Below are 17,087 nucleotides of genomic sequence, written 5' to 3'. Positions count from 1 at the left end.
ATGATGATAGGCAGCATGTACATGAAAATAATCTATATCAATTATGTTTCTCACAATGGCTTCAGAACCACAGTGCTATACATATTAAAAATAAGTTAGTTGAAATATTTTGTTAGACAAATGCTGTGCACAGTGATAACAAATTTCATTCTCAAAGTATTACTGTCATTTTGTAAAGAGAATGGTTTGATATATTTACTTAAAAGTATTTGTTCGGTATGATGCAGATAAATGTGTTTATATTACACTTCATATCTGGAGATTAACAATAATAAAATAGGTTAGGAAACAGGGGAATTGAATGAATTTAAAAGAGATAGGGAAGGGAGAAAGGGAGTTATTATGAGCAGATGCAATTTATCAAAAGGTAGCATATATTTAAAACAAAACAAAGAGATATGTCAAATATAGTTTTTAAATGTTTGTCTTACTGCAATCTTTCAACTGAAAATAAAATTCAGAATGATGATAATCCCACAGGAAGTTTAGTAGAATGAGAGCTAAAGCTTCTTGTGTATTGAACTTCACATTTCAAAACTCAATTTCTCAAATCAATTAGTCATGGTTTCCATGGTTTCAAGAAGACAAATATGGATTTTAAACATGCTGTACTGGACTCCTTAACAAAGAAGCTAGCTGTAGAATGCTCAGATAAGTAGAGTCAATAAATTGAGTTTCCATTTGCACAGAATCATTGAAGTTTCAATGAAGTGTTCTGCTCAAATGGAACTTTTCTTTATTCTCCCCCCCCTCTCTCTCTCTCAAAAAAAAAAGCTTAAGAATCACTATTTTTCTCTTTACTCATACAGGATTTTAAATGTACCAGCAAAGAGTTTCAGAAGGTAGAATTGAAACTTTAGGCTAAAATAACCTGCATCTATCCATTCTTAATCTCTAAAACATATGTATAAATATAACACCAACTGCAATAATTAATGATCTAGATATGATACTCTTTTTTACTCCCTTATACAAAATTGTAGGGAAAACAAAATTGCTGTAAAATTGCCTGTGTGATGTCATCATGCTTGATAAATTTGACTAAAGCCTGATTTTTATCAATTATTTTTTTGGTTATGAGCCTAGCCTTTAAAGGCTTAGCCATTTCCCCAGCCCAATTATTTATTCATTAGAATAATTTCTAATCAGTAAGAAAGTCAGTAGCCATGTTTTAACTACAATTTAGATATAAATATATTCCTCAAATATTTGAATATGCTGGATACAGATTAAAAGAAATCAAATATAAATAAAGGTATATAAATATTATGCATTTTATGGTGTTGCACCAAACAGTAACATTTTATAGTTCTCCAGAGATATACTTTTAAAATATTAATCTTTTATAGTGTATTTATTTCATTGTGCAATAATACATTCCAAAAATATATATCAACTATAACTGAATTATTTCAAAATTACAAAGTTCCATGATTATTATAACATATACAGTCATTTCATAATCAAATTCATAATAATAGTCACAAAACACTGAAATGTGGGACAGTTTTAATTTAAGCACTACAATGCAAAACAACAATGATTCACAAAATAGTGGTGAATCAGGAAACAGGGAGCAGAGTGATGATTTATCAGGTGTACTTCATTTCATTACCATATAATTTAGTAAAGGTTGTTGTATACACATCATAAGAATTTGTACGTATAAGCATGCATGCTCATAATAATGAGAGCAGGGGTTTAGGGCTTCTTCATTATGTCTTAAAGCAACAAAAAATGTATTCACTTTAAAATACAACTTCTATTGGTGAAATTATTAAGGCCACTCCATGTGGTTAAAAGGGAGGTTTATTTAGTGGCATAACTTACAAGTGAAGAGATAGATAGGTTGCAGGATCTGGGAAAGGTGTGTCACAGTCCAGCAGACTTCTCTGGAGAACTCTGCTTGGTCTGCCTCCAAGCGTCCAGAGTCCAGGAACCAAGAGAGCCAGCGCATCCGGATCTCAGGTATTCAGGGTCCTCTCTTGATCCCGCCTTGTAGGTGTGACAGTTACTTAAGCCTCAATGGGGGTTGGAACTTCCAGATCAAGGTTGGAATGGCTACCCACTACATCTCCCCCTTTTGTCTAAATAAGAAGGTTCTAACCTAATACAGGCTATATACAAAGGAATTGTTATCAAATATTGTCCAGGAGTAAGAGGAATAATGACCTAGATAAGATGGAACTACAACCAATGTGAACAATATTAAGCAAGAAACACATACTAAAATCCAGAGAAGTCTAGAGCACATGTAAATGGCATGTTGTAAAGATCATTCCAAAAGGTGTCCTACCCTAAAGGACCTGAATCTAATACTTAATATGTTATATATATATATATATATATATATATATATATATATATATATATATATATAGTTGTAACTATAACTGTTAGTCTTCAATCCAATCAAAGACCTGAGAAGGATTACAATGGTACCTGAGAAATGGAAGATGGATGTAAACAACTTTCAGGAATCTTGTAAAATAGACAGAGACAGCTGGCAGCCTGGACAGTTATCCAAAGTTCTCTTGTAAAGTTGGGGCATTTGTCTTTAGCCCACAGGGCTAGAGTCTCTCAGTCATTTTTTTAAGTGTCCTGTAGAATGTCTGGCATTTTCTTCTGTGAAGCAGGAACCTGAAGGACCATTTTGCCAAGCAAAGTTCAGTGGTTACCTTCTTATGGGTAACCTGCATGTCCAGTCAATCAAGCAGTCCAGGCAAGAACAGTTTCTTGCCCAAATGGCTATTTTTGCCAAGAAGAAGATAAACTCCATATAGAGTGTCTTCGATGCCCATCCATCTCTCTGAAGTAAATCCAGTGCTGCCAGGTGCAGACATGTCTCACTGTCCAGAAAGTTTAAATAACAGTTAAACAGTTTAAATAATATAAGTGTGTGTGTGTTTATTTTATAAGTGGGCTGTCGGACTGCCTGGGCTTGGCAGGACCCGGAGAGAAGCTCTCCAGCTACAAACTTCTAATCTTAATTTCTATGGAACATCCTTTTCTTATTCCTGTAAAGTAGATAAGGTTTTTCAATAAGGTTTTCTTCAAACTTAACAAGTGGAAACAATATAAAGCACAATAGAAATGTGAATTTTTGTTGTTTGTATTTCAAAACATGGTTATCACAGAATTAATTCTTTAACAAAAATAATAAAAACAAAATCCACAAACTTTTCATGTTGTAATAGAAATTACTACATATTACAAATTCATCTCCAATTAACGCCTTATGAAATTTTAATGCGTGTTTTTGATTATTCCTATGAAAAAATATAGTTTTAAATATATGACAAAAATGTTTCTAACTTTAAATAAATTTCTATTTTATCTACATCAATATGATACAGAGAACTGAAATATTCTAACACTAATTTTGCCTTTGGTTTTATTAAAAATTAACAAGAAAATACCAAGATGAAATATAATGAAGCAATATATATAATTGTATCGCTTAGAGAGCCAGCTTTAAGTTACATTAAGTTTGAAATCTCAAAATCCTAGGTAAGATATTTAAAATTAGTGCCATTCAATCTAATATCTGATTCATCAAATCTTCATTTATATTAATATTCTAAGAAAGTAATATTGAACCCTTGCTTCTACCTATTTAGAATTAACATTTAAAATTAATTCATTTCTTCATTCTCCAAATGCTTGATTTTATTTTGTGTTTTAGCTGATGTGTAATAATTATTCCTATTTTTAGAATACATAATAATATTTTGGTACATTTATCCAATATATGTGAATCAGTTCAGAAGAATTAAGGTTTCTACCTCCATATCAATTCTTTGTATGTAGAGTCAGTGAACTATAATATTCACCACATATGTACTAGTTTATTATGTATTGTTCTTAGTTTATTATGCTAAAGATCACTAGGGTTTACTCTTATTGCATATTTCTAATACCTGCTATTAAATAACCAGATAGTCTGTAATTACAGCACAGATTTGGAATTTATATTCAAAGGAGAACAAATGGGTATAGATAAGCATGTGGTATTGGTCTTTCTATACTTGTGTAAATAGAAAATTTAATTATACCAAAGCAGGAAGCTTCTTCACAGTCAACCAAATAGTTTTTGTAATTAAGTTTATGAAATTTCTCTAATAATCTACATGCAAATTATCTAAGTCTGTCTTTTCAATAAGGTGTTTATTCACCATGTTGAACATTTTTTTGTGAATCAGCTTTTGTTGTCACTATTAATATAATCATACTGCTGTGGATATTGCTCTGTATAGATAAACACTGATTGGCCAGTGGCCAGGCAGGAAGTATAGGCAGGACTAAAAGAGAGAAGAAAAGAGGAAACAGAAAGGCAGGTGGGAGACCTGCCAGCTGCCACCATGACAAGCACGATGTAAGGTACCAGTAAGCCATGAGCCACATGGCAACTTATAGATTAATAGAAATGGATTAATATAAGAACAGTTAACAAAAAGCCTGCCACGGCCATACAGTTTGTAAGTAATATAAGCATCTGAGTGATTATTTTATACGTGGGTTGTGGGACTGCAGGGGCTTGGTGGGTCCTGAAGAGAAGCTCTCCAGCTACATCATACTTGTATAGACTTCAGTTACTTTCATTTGTTTCTAGGATCATGTATGAAAACATTTAAATGATTTTCATAACTTGAGATATTTTCTCCAGTATTTTCTTCTAAAAAATTCATAATTCGGGTAATATATCAAAGAACTTAAATTCCATTGAATTGAATTTCATATACAATAAAAAATTAGGGATAGTTTTCATGTTCTATAAATTTATTTCTAATGTTTACAACATAATTTATTTAAAAGGTTTTCCTTTAACCAGTGTATATTTTAGTTCCTCTGTGTAAAATATCTACTGGCTAGAGAATTGTGGGAAAAGTTTTAGGCTCTCTATCCTTTTCCCATTTGTTAATATTTCAGTATTCACACAAAAAATCATAATTTTGACAATTTATTTTAATCATGTTAATATTTCCTTCAGAGAAAAATTAGACAAAGCAATAATAAATAAACTAAATTAACATTCACTGGTGAGTAGAAATGTAATTTTTTTAAACCAAACAGTAATAAACTAACTTCAACATATCACAAATCATTACATACAAGAGAAGAGTTGTAGGAGGAATGGTAGAATGCTTTAACATTTAAAAAATCAGTAAGTGTTCTGCAACCTATGAACTATGAACACAATGAAAACAAAACAAAACAAAACAAAACAAAAACAACATTCTCATCACAGTAGATGGAGTTTATGTTGAACAATAATTACCATTTCTTTTATTTTAAAATTATTTTTATCATTTTATGTGTAGGAGTGTTTTTATGCATGCATATCTGTTCAATACTAGTGTGCCTAGTACTCCAAGAGGCCAAAAGAAAGTTTTGAATTCCATGGAATTCCTTTGAATTCTTCAAGAATTACAGACAGTTAACTGTTGAACCATCTATCCAGTCATAGGAGAAACATTTCTTCACTGAACAAATCTTTTAACAAATTAGGTTTGAAGGGAGTCTACTTTAAAGTAATAAATTCTTTGTGTGACTATCAACCCTATATCCAATAGAATTAATGAGAAAAAGTTCAAAGTGTTTCCTCTGAATTCTAGACCAATGTAAGTGTTCTTACTTGTACAACTACCTTGATACTGTCTTGAAAGTAATAGTAAGACAAATCATGAAAATGAAAATGATACAGTTATCTCAAAGAGTCCAAGGAAAATACTACCTAATTTAAAAATATGATCTGCTTAGTCCATATGTTATTTGTGTCACAACAATAAAAAACGAGCAGGCCATCAATTTGAATAAGAGCAAAATACCAGGAGAAGGGTTAGAGAGGGAAAAGAGAACGGGGAATTATTTAATTATATTACAACCTCAAAACAATGGGAATGGGGGGTGGGCTGGGGGAAGGCGGGAGGTATGGGAGGGGGGAGAACAAGGGAATCTATGGCTGTTATGTAAAATTAAATTAAATTATAAAATAAAAGAAAAGAGAAAAAACAAATAATAATAATGAAGGAAATATTATTTATGTTTGAACATGTCATATTACTCAGTAAAAATCTATGTATTCTATCAAAATATGGTTAAAGCTGACAAATTCAGAAAGTAACAATGTATGAAATCAGCATAATAAAAAATAATTTTATATTTTAGTAATAAAAGTTATAATTCCCATATCCAAATAAAACAATAAAAATTAAATAAAAATCAACAGATTCATCATATGCATAAATATAAGTAAAATGCATATAATGTAATGTAATCAAGGACCTGAGAGGTCTTTTCACTAATAATATATATTGTAGAGCATGCAAAAGTAGAGAGAGACTGTTGCTCATAATTTGTAAAAATTAGTATGTTTTAAACAACTACATTATAAACATATGTAAAGTGTAGATTTAGTGAAATCTTTATAATAATATTAAGAATATTGTACACATATAAATATAAAACTGGTGCTAGTGAGATGGCTCAAAGGGCAAAGGCACATACCTCTAAAGTTGAAGGCCTGAGTTCCATTACCAGGCCACATGATCACAAGAGAGAATTAGCTCTTCACTTGTTTTCTGGCCTTCACATGTGTGCCATGTCTCACATTCAAATATCCAAACACTCATGCCAATACACACATACACAGATAGGTATATGGAATCAATTAAAATCTCTGGCCTAGGTGAAGACCTAACATACCAATTCAGAAGTCAAACACCAGGTCAAGTGACCACTTCTCTGCAAAGGACTACCTGGAAGATAAGCCCACCTTAAGTTATGCTAAAGAGATAAGTGAATCAATTATTCCTTTAAAGAGATAATATACTTTTCTTTTCCAAAATTCTTTAATAGAATCTCTGAAATTAAAGAGCCAGGTTGTTTCATCAGTCTGCCTGATTTCCTAAACTACACAGAGAAGTGTAACTTTTAATTTCCTTCTTTCTATATCTAAGTATGATGTCTCTAACACTTCAAAGTTCTTTGATTTTTTTCTGAAGCCCCCCCCCCCCACCAAGTAGCTAACCTCAGTGTCAGCTTAACTTAGATGGCATAGCTTAATTTCCTATCTCTTCTCCATTCTCCTACTCTGAGCAGCTGCCAAGGTTTACATTTGACTGTGTATGAGGTTTTTTACATAAAAAAAAATTGGTTCTATTTTAAAATCCCAACCTAATTTCTGTTTTATCCCTTTATAACACCCTACTCTATTTCAGTTCCTTGAAAGAACATCTCCTATCCACTGATTTTATACTAGCTACCAAACTTTTGTGCATACTCTAATGAAACATGCTTATCTAAAATATAAAAACTAACATCCACATGTGAATAAATCATACAATATTTTTCTTTCTGGATCTAGATGATGGTTTCCAGCTCATGCAGCATACCAAAGTAAATATAGAGAGGAATAGCTAACACTGAAGGGCCTTTGAAAAAGAGATACTGAAACTCACTACTGTAAATGCCTCCATATAGTGTACATGTATTCACTATGTAATGCGATTATGTGACAGTATGCCAATTAGATATCATATGCTACCAAAATAAACCCCAAGTACAAGGAATGGGTTATAAGGTTCCATCTTTTTTTTGTTGGCCCATTGATTCTCAGATTCCCCAAACATTACAGGCTATGACTGATATTATTGGTCACCCTCCACAACTTGAGGGTTAAATGCTATTGTTAAAGATACCACATAGTTATGACCCAGCAAATGTAGAAATATAACTGTTTTCATTAGAAAGCTTCACCCTTAATGCATACTGGTTAAATTTCATATTGCAAGAAGGTGCTGTACATGCTAATAAAGGAGAAAATAATAATTAATCTTGATTAGCTACAAACTTTGCTAGATACAATAATTATCTGCTTAGCACAATATGACTTTTGGGGCAATAGCAGCATGAATATTTTGGAATTAACAAATGACTTTGATTTGAGGTTTGCTCCATGAGATGTATATTATCCAGTTGTGGGTTTCTGTGTTGATTCCTCCTTACTGCAAGAAGTTTCTCTGATGTGGGCTGTGTGAGGGACTGACCTATGGGTATATAGCCGCATGTCCTTAGGAATCAGTTTAGTGCTATATTCCTTTTAGAGAATAATAGTAGATTTTTTCCTTCAGGCCCATGATCTATGTAGTCTCAGATTTCTCCTCAATGAAAAAATGCTATGTGTAGAACATCCCAGTGAAACAGTAAAAAGCTATTGGAACTAATAGGAAATTTCACAAAAGTTTCAGAGTACAGTCTCAATTCAATAGCAGCTGAATTGCATATACTTGTAAAGAAAAATCCATAAAGTTATGGAAAAGTCAACAGAAAATAGATTATCCGTGGATAAAGTTATCTACAGAGAAGGACATAACTATGTAAAGTTACAAGTTGTGGATAAGAGAAATTAAAGAAATAAGAAATTAAAGAAAGATATCTATTATTCAATGATAAGAAGAATTAATTGCACTAATTGGAAATTCAACTCAGAATAATCAGCAAATTCAAATTCTACCAAAATTCTAATTTTTTTTAATTTCAGAAGTGTTAAACCTAGTTTTAAAATATGAAATTATAATCATACTATTCTAGTCAATTTTTTGAAAATAAAAAGAAATAAAGTCTGGACACTGCACTTCCAGTTTCATAAATGAGTACAAAAGTACACTAATGAAATGAGTATGGTGCAATCATTAGGAAAGATATGCAGACTAATGGAATATAATTGAAATTCAAAAGTTAACACATGCATCTACTGCCAATTAATTTTTACAAGGTTGACAAGACAATTCAATGAGGGAAAAATAGTCTTGGAATAAGTGATTTGGAGACAGCAAGACAATGAATACAGTATCATTTCAAACGTCATACATGATCTGACTCCTAAGAGATTTATGATATAAATACAAAGGGTGGACTCTATGACTCTGAAGAAAACAGGAATAAATCTTTATAATCTCAGACTTTTTAATGTATTCTTAGATATGATCTCAACAGTTCAATCAACATTATTCAGCTATCATCAGAGAAGCTTCTTGGAGTAATGGTAATTAACAGTGACCAACAACTGGACAATGTGAAGAGTGTGAGATTTTGGAGGCTAAAGCCTAAATCTAATGTCTTTATCAAATCCCTCCCCTCAGTGTTCAGTGATCTATGTATGAAGATGAGGCATGAAGATTGTAAGAACCAGAGGTTGTGGAAGACTTCAAGTGAACAATGTCCTACAGACCCAACAGAATTGATAAACACAACACAGAGAGACTCATGAATTCATATTTATACACATAACTCACTAATATAGATAATTCATACATGAACTTATTGGAGAAATTATTTTGGCCACTCCACGTAGTTAAAAGGATATTTATTTAATGGCGTAACTCACAAATTAAGTAATGGGTAGGTCGCAGGGTCTGGGGAAGGTGTAACGCAGTCCAGCGGTGTTCTCCGGAGCTCTGCACTATCCACCTTCACCGTTCAGCGTCCTGGCACTGAGAGAGCGCACAGAGAGAGTGCTGACCCATCCAGTTCTCGGGTCCCCAGGCGCCTCCCCTCGCCCCGCCTCGTAGGCGTGACAGTTGCCAGAGTCTCAATGGGGGTTGGAACTTCCAGATCCAAGCTGGAATGGCTACCCACTACATGAACTCACAGAGATTGTGAAAGTATGCACAAATGTGATATTCATAGATTCATATCAGATGAAATACCAGCACTGGGAATGGAAAATTAAAACAAAGTGCCACAACTAAACAAAAAGCTGCTTGCAATGGATGCTTGCAGGGAAACAGAAAATCGCTTTTCTCAAATGTAATGTCACTGGGTATATCAACCACATTCTAAGGGAGGTACTATGCCTATGAGTAGTAGGCCAAATAGAGTGAGTCTTTATTTATTTTTGGTTGTGAGCCTAGCCTTTAACGGCTGAGCTATCCCTCCAGCCTGTGAGTCTCTATTTAACTTTTTGGTGTGTGTGTGTGTGTTACTTTTTGTATTGGTTTCATAGATTTCTGTTATTTACTTTGTTTTGTTTTTAATTAATTTATTTTGAGTTTCATTTTGGTTTTTGTTTCTATTTGTTTTTGCTTCATTGAGAGAAAGAAAATGAGAGAACATGAAGATAGGTGAGTAGGGATGTAGTGTGTACTAAGGAAGAATTGGGGGATAGGAAATAATATAATCAAAATATATTATATGAAAATGTTTTATTAAAAATTTAATTGTAAAAAGTATAATATCAAGCCCTCTCGACTTGGAACCCATAGGCCACTCCAGCCTGTGGATCAGGTAGATGATCTTCACTATACTTTCTGCCTTCCATTTTAAATCTCCCATTCTCATAGCCAGCAATGTAGCAGACCACTTCAAATGGTATGTCCTCTCTTTGTTAACATTCCTTGGAGATACCAGAGATCCTCATGGAAGACCCAATTGTCTTACCTGCCCATTTATCTGTCTCAGACATCAACACCCAGAGGCACTCTATCTGGGAACTTGCTCACCACTCAGGTCTGGGAATCAAGTAGGCTATCTTCACTTTATCGCCCTTCCTTACTTGTAAGTTCTCAAGTAGAATTCAAACTTGTAGAAGGCTACTTTCAGGAAACGGTCTTTCTTCTCTGACTCCACTCCCTAGGTATTTCATCAAACCTTGGAGAAGATCCAGGTTGCCTGCTTCCTATGGACCTTCTCAGATTCATCCTACTTTTCTACCTAATCTTTATCCTTCAAATCAGCCCCCAATACCAAGAAAGACATTTTACCCAGGATTCCTAGGGGCCACAAACTGGCCACAACAGCAGCATTCTCTATCAGGCAACTGACAGCTACCACACCTTCCTAAGGTCTAGAGTGGGCAACAGAATCCGAGAAAGGCAACACCCACTAAATGAGGACTGGAGTAGTTATCACCCTCTAGAATTACAATCATCTCAAACCCAGATGCTTAGACACCTGTGCAAAAACACAGACATTAACATCCAAGACAATGTCTCTGCCAGAACCCAGCAACTCTACTATAGTAAGCCTTGAGGAACAAAATTATGGGTAAAGCAAAGGGAATTTTCAGAATAGTTAATATGAATATGTTCAAGGACCTTAAGAGTATATAAATAAATCCCTTAATAAACTCATTGAAAAGTAAGTGATGGAATAAAATAATGAAAACAGTTCAAGACATGAAATTAGAAATAAAATGACTAAAGAAACCTACAGTAAGGTAAAACTGGAAATATAAAATTTAAAAAGTCAAACAAAAACCTTAGAGGTAAGTTGTACTAGCTTTTGTGTATATTTTATATAAGCTAGAGTCATCTGAGAGAAAGGAGTCACAGTTGAGGAAATCCTTCCATGAGATCCAGCTGTAAGGCATTTTCTCAATTAGTGATTATGGTGATTTGAAAGGAAATGGCCCCGAAAAGGAGTGGAACATTAGAAGGTATGGCCTTGTTAGTGTAGATGTGTTCTTGTTGGAACATGGGCTTTGAGGTCTCATATATGCTCAAGGCATGCTCAGTGCAGCAAGCTACTTCTTTTTTTCTGTCAGTCAAGATGTAAAAACTCTCAGCTACTTCTCTAGCATGATGTCTGCCTGCATGACTCCATGTCCCACTGTGATGATAATGGACTAAACTTCTGAACTGTAAGTGAGTCATCCCAATTAAATGTTTTCCTTTAAAAGAGTTATGGTTCTCATGGTGTCTTTGCAGCAATAGAAACCTGAAATCAATGTGGGAGGGCCCAGCTCATTGTGAGTGATACCATCCATGGGATAGTAGTTGTGAATTCTGTAAAAAAGTAGACTGAGCAAGCCCATAAGCAGCACCCATTCATGACATCTGCATCAACTCCTGGCTCCAAGATCTTGCCCTTTTTGAGTTTTTGTCATAACTTCCTTCAATGAACAGAAATATGGGCATTTAAGCCATATAAACCATTTTTCCTCAAATTTGCTTTCTGGTCTTAGTGTTTTGCCTCAACAATAAAATCCCTAACTAAGACATTAGCCTCACCAAGGGGTGGAACTGAGAACTTTAGGCATTAAAGACAAAATAGAAGAAATGAAGAAACCCAGTCAAAAAAATTGTTATATCTAAAATAACACAGAAAAAAAAATATATGGAAAAACTGGAACACTGTAGAATGGCAATATCTGTGAATAACAGGAAGAGTTAAAAGGGAAGAAACTGAGGTCAAAGATACAGAAAATACTTTCAACAGCATCATAGAAGAAAATTTTCTCAACCTAAAGAAGGAGGTGCCTATCAATGTACAAAAAACATACAGAACAACAATCAGACTGGACCAGAAAAGAAATCCTCCATGACACATAACAATAAAAACACAGAATGTAGAGAACAAAGAATAATAAAAAGCTACAATAGGAAAAGACCAAACAACATATAAAGTCTGAGCATCTGAATTCTCAGTGGAGACTCTAAAAACCAAAAGGACATAGATAAACGTATTATAAAGCCTAAAAGCCAACAGATGCCAGCCCAGACTGCTATATCCAACAAAATTTCAATGACAATAGATGGAGAATTAAAGACATTCCATGATTTTATACACACACACACACACACACACACACACACACACACATAAGGTGCTAGAAGTAAAACTTCAACAGGAAGAGGTTAGCCACACCAAACAAAACAATGAATATAATCTCAGACTAGCAATTCAAGTGAAAGAAAAAAATATACCATAGCAATAAATTAACAGAAAACAATAAACACTGCCCATTGATAAATCTCAACATTAATATTTCATTGATTCATTAAAAATACATATACTAATAGATTGGATTAAAAACAGTATCCATCCTTTTGCTGCATTCAAGAAACAAATCTTAACATCAAGGATAGATACAACCTTAGAGTAAAAGAACAAAAAATATATTGCAAACAAATGGATCGAAGAAACAAACCAGTGTAGTCATTTTAATATCTGACGTGGTGATATTTTATGTGTGATGAAGTGTGATATTTTATTTGTATATTAATAAATAAAGTTAATAAAGTTGCCTGGAGATCAGAGGTCAAATAGTCACTAAGCAGAAGTCCAGCGGTGGTAGCACATGCCCTTAATCTGATCACATGGCAGGCAGAGTCTCTGTGTGGTCAAGTACACAGGCAAGTATGATAAAACAAGCCTTCAATCCCAGTACCAACCATAGAGACCTGGAGGTCTGTATAGACAGGCAGTGACAAGGAAGTCATGTGGCTGGGCTTAGAAGCAATGAGAAGGCAGAACAGAAAGGCAATCAAAACAAGTCAGGTAAGAAAAAACTCTGGGGAAGCTACTGCTGGTGGTAAGCTAAAGCTAGTTGTAGCTATTGCTCCTATCTCCTTGGTTATTTCCTCAGTATTTAGCTCTGTGTTTCTTATTTACTAAGACTGTGTAGAATTTCATCTACAATGTGCCAAAAACAACTTCAAAACAAAGTCTATCAGGAGAGATGGGGAAGGACACTATACACTCATCAATGGAAAAATCCAAGTGAATATGGCAACCGTTAATATCTATGCACCAAACACAAGAGATCCCTAGCTCATAAAAGAAACAATAGTATAGCTTAAATAACACATTGGTCCTCATAAAAGTGATAGTGGGTAACTAGAACTCTCCAATAGTTCAATCACACATACAAAAAACTAAACAGAGAAATGCTGAAGCTAAATAAGGTCATAAATAGAATGCAGAACAATTTACCCAAATATAAATATATACATACATGTCTGTTTTCTTTCAAAAGTTCATGGAACTTTCTCTAAAACTGACCACATATTTTGGCACAAAGCAAGTCTTAATAGATACAAGAAAATTGACATTAACACCCAGAATCTTATCTGACCACCACAAATTAAAACTGGATATCAACAACCACATAAACACCAAAAAGTTTACAATCTCATGGAAAATGAATAATTGTACTACTGAATGAAAAATAAATAAATAAATATAAGCAGAAAATGTTAAGACAGAAGAAAGTTAAAAACATTTTACAACTGAATGAAAATGAGCACACAACCTTTGAGTTACAGTGAAGGCAGTCCTAAGAGTGAAGTTTGTAGCAACAAGTGCTGTCACTTAAAAAAAGAGAGGGATCTTATATTCACAACATAATGACACACCTGAAAGAACTAAAACAAAAAGAAGAAATGACACCCAAAAGGATTAGATGTCAAGAAATATTTGTTGAGGGTTGAAATCAATAAACTACAAACCAAAAAGAAGCAAAAACAAAACAAAACAAAAAAATGAACAACAACAACAACAAAAAACAATAATCAATGAAACAAAGAGCTGTTTTTTTTCCTTTTCCTTTTTTGAGAAAAATCAATGAGACTGATAAGTACTTATCCAAATAAACTAAAAGGAAGAGAGAGAGAGAGAGAGTCCAAATAAATTAAAATTGTGATGAAAGGGGAAAGAAAGCAACAGACACTCAGGAATTCTAGAGAATTATAAGAACATACTTTGAAAATCTTTACTTCACCAAAGTGAAAAATGTAAAATGAAAGGATGGATTTCATGTGACAGGAAGCATAAAAGTTATATCAAGATCATATAATTAATTTAAACCAGCCAACAACCCCTAATATAATAGAAGTAGTAACCAAAAGCCTTAACAAAAACCAGAGACAGATGGATTCTTAACATAATTCTATAAAACTTTCAAGGAAGAATTAATGCCAATATTCCTGAAACAATTCTGTAACATAGAAACAGAAGGAACATTGCCTAATTCTTTTTATGAAGCCATAATTACCATGGAAACTAAACCACACAAAGACCAAACAAAGAAAAAAATAATAGACCAATTTCCCTTATGAGCATAGATATAAAACTTCTCAAAAAGTACTTGCAAACCAAATCTAAGAACACATCAAAGATTATTCATCTTGACCAGGAAGGCTTCATACCAGAGTTGTAGAGATGGTATTCCATATATAAATCAATAAAAGTAATCAAGCACATGAATAAATTGAAAGGAAAAAAAAAACATGATCCTTCTATTGGATGCAGAAAAGGCCTATGACAAAATTCAACACCCCTTCATGATCCCCTGGAGGGACTGGGGATACAAAGGACAGACATAAAAATAATGGAGGCAATTTATAGCAATCCCAGAGCTAATATCAACCTAAACAGAAAGAAACTCAAAGCATTTCCACTAAAATCAGGAACAATGCAATACTGTCTACTCTTTCCATGCCTATTCTATATAGTACTTGATGGCTGAGCTAGAGCAAAAAGAAAACTGATGGTGATTAATGAGGTATATTAGCAATGGAAGAAATCAAAGTATCTCTCTTATCAGATGATATGATAGTATATATCATTGACCCTACAAATTCTACTGGGAAACTTCTCTAGTTGATAACTACTTTCAGAAAAGTAGCAGGATAAAAAAAATTAACTTAAATGCCAGGCGGTGGTGGTGCATGCCTTTAATCCCCACACTCAGGAGACAAAGACAGGTAGACCTCTGTGAGTTTGAGGCCAACCTGGTGTACAGAGTGAGTTCCAGGAGAGCCAGGGATGTTAAACAGAATAACCCTGTCTAGAAAACCCCAGAAAAAAATTAACTTAAAAAATTGGTAGGTTTCCTATTATACAAATGACAAATGGACTAAGAAATAAATCGAAGAAACAATACTTTTTAGAATAGCCACACACAAAAAAAAAATCTTGTGATAACTCTAATCAGCAAGTGAAATTTTTATAATAAAAAATGTAACACATTAAAGAAATAAATTTAAGATATCAGAAGACAGAAATATCTCCCATGCTAATGGATCAGTTGGATTAATATAGTGAAAACGGCCATTTTACAAAAAGATGTCTACAGGTTCAATGCAATCTCTATCAAAATTCTAAAAGAATTCTTGAGAGGATTTGAAAGGACAGTTTCCAACATTATATGGAAACAATCATCATCAACAGCAACAACAGCAGCAACAAAAATTCAGGGTAGCTAAAACCATCATGAGTAAGAGAACAGCTAGAAAGAAGTACCACCATCCCTGGTATCAAGTTGTGTTATGGAGGTATATTACTAGAAGCAGCATGGTAATTGAAATAAAAGTAGACACACTGATCAATGAACTATAATTGAAGAAACAAAGAAATGTCCCCACACACATGTACACCTTATTTTTTATAAAGAAGGCAGAAATACACACAGTAGTAAAGACAGCATCTTCAATAATAGTGCTAGTATGAGCTAATATGCCCCCCAGAACATAAAAATTACATGATTTTCCTTAACCATTATCTTCACATCAGAGGCAATTTCAGTTGTTGTGGAATATCACCCCCAGAAGAGCCTGCCTATAACTGGAGAAGTGTAACAAATGGCTCTGGGACTTGTATTTGGATGAAAGATTCCATCAATATCTGCAGAGAATAACTGAAAACCAGATGGTACAAGCCCCCCTCTTCCAGAAAAAGGGAAGAGAAAGCAGGAGGAAGCTTTGGCTGTTTGAATACCTTTTCAAATCTCTGTAATTTGGAGATGGTGTCTTGTATTCAGTGCGTCGATAAAACCAAGGTGTCTTTCAGTTTATATCAAAAAAGAGAAAAGAAAAGAAAAGCTTGCTGACCTTTGGGGGGGAAGGGCAACCCAAAACCCATGACTTACCAGAAGATGGCCAGAGCCCTCAGAAACTATAGCAGGACTGGAGAGATCACAGAAATCCAGAAAAAGCTGACTTACCAGTTCAGCAAAGCTGTTCTCCAAAGACTCTCTCCATCTCACTTCTTCTACTAACAGTACAGGTAGCCTAATCAGGAATATCTCAGCTTGAACCACTGGAATGAAAACTATTATGCTTGTGCCGGTTATCAAAGCTAAGCCACTCCAGCTTCTAACTGTATTCTATCATTTCTTGCTTTTCTAGGATCAGAAAACCCAGAGCTTCAGAATTTTTCCAAACATCTGCTCTCCATACTCACAGATCCCACATCCATGACTTAGAATCATCCAGGGAGGACTGTGCACAGAACATGTGCAGACTTTTCTTGTCCTGACAATTTCTTCAGTAGTGTTGATATCACATTGGTGTTCAAAGGAAGCT

The 17,087-nt window shown here is 34.0% G+C and overlaps 1 pseudogene; it reads left to right on the top strand.

The window, feature by feature from the left end:
• LOC102925000 (transcription factor Spi-C-like) overlaps window positions 1–16,864 on the top strand; it is a 64,013-nt pseudogene extending 47,149 nt beyond the window's left edge.
• Window positions 16,865–17,087: the final 223 nt, after the last annotated feature.

This window comes from Peromyscus maniculatus, chromosome X, assembly GCF_049852395.1.
Source record: "Peromyscus maniculatus bairdii isolate BWxNUB_F1_BW_parent chromosome X, HU_Pman_BW_mat_3.1, whole genome shotgun sequence".
Classification (NCBI taxonomy): domain Eukaryota; kingdom Metazoa; phylum Chordata; class Mammalia; order Rodentia; family Cricetidae; genus Peromyscus; species Peromyscus maniculatus.
Note: the sequence above shows the minus strand (reverse complement) of the source record. Positions and strands in the feature narration are given on the sequence as shown.